The sequence below is a fragment of the Lactuca serriola genome, chromosome 5, assembly GCF_051521515.1.
Source record: "Lactuca serriola cultivar US96UC23 chromosome 5, Lser_US96UC23_V15, whole genome shotgun sequence".
Classification (NCBI taxonomy): domain Eukaryota; kingdom Viridiplantae; phylum Streptophyta; class Magnoliopsida; order Asterales; family Asteraceae; genus Lactuca; species Lactuca serriola.
The window spans coordinates 68004783-68009311 of NC_136412.1; positions in this window are offsets into that span (position 1 = coordinate 68004783).

The window sequence follows — 4529 nt, forward strand, 5'->3', positions numbered from 1 at the left end:
GGCTAACTCTGAGATCGTCCCGTGTACCATTACTAAAGTGTCCATAAGTTTCTATTTCCAAAGGAAGGGGCAATGGTTGCAAAGCTACCCTATTTACCTGAAAGTTCACATGTGATGGCTAGATCCTAGGCTAGACGCTCCTATGTCAAACGAATTTTGGGAACCATACACGACCCCTGCATATTTGCAAGCCCTGAACATCCACATTACTATTGTCATGTATACCCAATATAACTATCACAATGCATTGTGATTCATTGGTATAGTTAGATCCTAAAAGTATATGAATGTATACCTTTGTATAGGATCTATGTAAAAGTATATGAATGTATACCTTTGCTACCCAAAGGTACTGAACTTACTGAAAGGAACTATTATGTCCATATATGTACACATGATATATAACTAATATTTAAACGACCTTCGGACGAATACCTGATACCCACCAGACCACATCCCAACGGTTAAAAGGAAATAGAGCGGATAGCCTTCCTAAGTCTTTTAAACATTTCATATATAACTATCCATATATAGGCATGCAATTGACAAGGTCTCTATGTAAATGTATCTATGTAAATGTACTCAGGTAAATGTACTCATGTAAATGTACTCGTGTAAATGTACTCATGTAAATGTACTCATGTAATAGTATAGTAGTGTGTTGTAATGTTCTACATATGCTAGCTGTAACGTGTGTTCTCTCTATCTAGCATGTATAGTAATTTACTGTGTGTACTAGCTGTAATGTGTCTTCTCTCTATCTAGCATGTATAGTAATGTACTATGTGTACTAGCTGTAATGTGTGTTCTCTCTCTATCTAGCATGGAGACTCATGAATGAACTGACTCATGGTATGATTCCGTATTCTAGTCAATGTATTAGTATCTTCCTAAACTACCCATATGGTAGCTTACTAGTAATATAACTGCTATGTATGAACATGGAAGTATACCCTTGCTACCCAAGGGTATTGAACTGTCTGGAAGAACCTTTATGACTATATAAAAGCATAAGATAAGTTTTGTAAAACCTTTGAACATGATTATTATCTATGAAAACGTCGACTTGATGTCAGCCTATAAAACGGGTTGGAAGTATTTGTTTGATAAAATAGTTTAAGTACAAAGAAGCATTTGTTTGAAACACAATTGTAAATGAGTTTGAAATGAAACATACAGTGTATAATGAATAGTCTAATAAGGAGTTTTAAACATATAAAACGTTTATGAAAATCATGTGAAGAAAACTGTTTGGTAAAACAGTTAATGAGTAATAAATCATTTGAATGCTGCTTATTAATCACATGTGATTGATATAATAACTAGCATGATTCTACTTGTATCCCCCCCCCCCCCCCCCCGTAAAAACATTTAAAAACATTTAAAACATTGATTAAGGGATATGAACTCACCTGTAGTGAGTGGTACGAGCAAACTGAAGATGTAGGATTGCTAGGTGTCAAGTGAAGTCTTGAACACATTCTATGATCCTAGTTAACATATAATATCACATATATGTAACAAATTAGTCTATAAACAACTAATAAACAAAGTCAAGACACCCTAGGACATGCTAAACACCTTTAACAAGTGTTATTAGCCTCTAGGATAGCATCTAAGTGTTGTAGGGAAAAGCTATTGTGTGTAGGGTTCAAGGAAAACCCCATAATGGAGTTCACGGCCCTAAGGTCATCAACGAAGGAGTTTACGGTCGTAAACTCATGGGTTTACGACCGTCAGCTCCTACTTACTTGACCACTTGATGTTTTGAGGCTATACTAGACCCTAAGAAGCATTTGTACTTAATGGCAAGGTCTTTGGAAGAGATTAAGGCACCGTTTAACTCCTTTGGTGTGACAACCCGATATTTCGAGACAATGTAATGTAAAACCAATCAAATTTAGGTCAAAATATAACTTTCCTAAAATCTTATTTGGCTTAAATAAAGTAGTAGGAATCATATCAAGGTTTTCGTACATATAAAGAACCCTAAAATCTGAGTTATAACGAAGAAGTTATGACCAACCGAAGATTCTCGGCAAAACCGGCAACACCGATTAAACGAAAAACGCAAAGTTTCAATACAATAGTTTATAGCCTTAAGTATCTAAATGAAAGTTATATATAACCTCAAACCGTGAGCGAACATAAAAAGAACGTCCAAATCTGACTTCGTATGAGAAAGTTATGATTTTTCCAAGATTCGGGTATAGCAGTAGACAGCTAAAAACTCGAAATAGAGCTCGAGATACTTTTGACCAAAACAACCTAAATGAGAATCTAAGGTCTCAACATTAGTAGCGCAACGGCGAAAATTCCGACGAAAACGGACATCGGATGAAGAAGTTATGGAATTTTAACGGACTTTTCGTGTCCCGGCCCGTTAAAAATAAATAATTAAAAATAATGTTAGAATTTGCCAATGAATTCTAAATGAGAGTTGTAGATCATGTTTTTAGCTACGCGTGCATATAAAGAACGTCGAAAACGGAGCTCGTACGCGAAAGTTAGGGATTTTACAAGTTCGAGGCCCAAAATCCGAGGCTGTCAGGCCCCCACGACGTGGCACAAGCTTGCCGCGACCCGGCAAGTGACTGAGGGCGTCCAATCAATGGAAGATGATAGGTTTGAGTCTCCACGACATGGCCATCACTTGCCACGACGTGGCACACCCCAAAAATGCCCCTACAAGTAGATTTCAAGGGCTCCGAGTTCCATTGCTCAGTTCCCTTCTTTCTCGCGCCGAAACTCTGCGTTTAAGCCCCCGATAACCTCCCAAAGCCCCGGTTTTCACCTTCAAGTCCCGAAGGAAGGTTTTGTGTTCTCGAGATTCACGAGATTCCCAAGAATCCTGAGATTTTCCCACGTTTTCAACTCTTCCCGTCGAAGTTCTGCTCGATTCTTCTCTCGACTACTTTAAATCAACCACTTCAATCAAGTGAGTTCATACCCCTAATCAATATTTTAAATGATTTTAAATGCTTTAATGGTGGGGGATACAAGTAGAAACAAACATGTTATTGAATCATTGATATGTATTTTATAACTATGGTTGTCATTTAACGGATTTCACATGCTACAAAATGTGATGCATGAAATGGTTTTACATCTTAAAAACACATTGTTACCAAATGTTTTACCTTTGAAATGTTTATTAAAATGACATCAAGTCATTGTTAATTGTTGTTCAAAACCCATAAGAGGTCTTACAAAACCATTTTTACATTCTTGAACTAGACTATGCATATACACCTATATTCTTATATATGTATTGATGTTATAGTTTAGATCTTTCATTTAGTTTCCCACACCCTTGAGTAGTTAGAGTGTATAAACCTACATGATCATCCAGTTATATTACAGTAGATTATCATATGGATAATTTGAAGATATCAAACATTACTTCTATTACAAGGAATCACACAAGAGTCAGTTCATTCATGAGTCTATACTAGTACATTACATGATACATGAGTACCTACAGATGTTTACCTGATACATGAATATGTTTACATATACTTACCTATTACATGGACACACATACATGAATGCCATCTAGGAACACTTTTACATAGGTGCATTATCCTATATTCACTTACCTGGATACTTGTACTTAGGACTACGAGGATGATTTATTAGTACTTTCTATGTAAATTATCTTTCCTATCCCGGTTCAATGGGATATCTAGGCGGGACTCACCATTCCGAACCCCACTGATTAGCACCAGTGGTCGATGACCATCTACGGAGGTCTAAGGTTACTACTTATATTAGGAAGATCGATTTGGGACTAACCCTTCCGCCCACCTGCTGCTGCTACAGAGGACAATTGGACAATCTTCGGATGTTCATTAGGTTATCAATTTTGCTTAATGCGATGTTGTGTTGGTCCTAGTACACAGTGAAAACACATACAATAGTACATTTTCCCGTTTACTTATTTTTAGGTAGTGTTAACCCTAGTACCTCGGGATAATATTTACCTAGGCTGTGTTGGTCCTAGTACCCAGTGACAACACATACAGTATTACATTTTTCCTGTTTACTTTATTTTGTGATACAATTCACATTAACGATGAGTTAGACTAAGCACTTTTAGTACTAGTAAAAACAAAGGAAAAACTATCATTTTACAAACAGAACATTTGGGTCTTGGTAGAAGACTACACGTCATACTTACAAAACATTCGGGTCTTGGTAGAAGACTACACTTCATACTTACAAAACATTATGGTCTTGGTAGAAGACTACACTTCTTACTTACAAAACATTCGGGTCTTGGTAGAAGACTACACTTCATACTTACAAAACATTATGGTCTTGGTAGAAGACTACACTTCTTACTTACAAAACATTCGGGTCTTGGTAGAAGACTACACTTCATACTTACAAAACATTTGGGTCTTGGTAGAAGACTACACCTCATACGTACAGAACATTCGGGTCTTGGTAGAAGACTACATTTCATACTTATAGAAAATAAGGGTTTTTCTAGGGATTTCATACTTACCTCAACATTTTCATTTAAA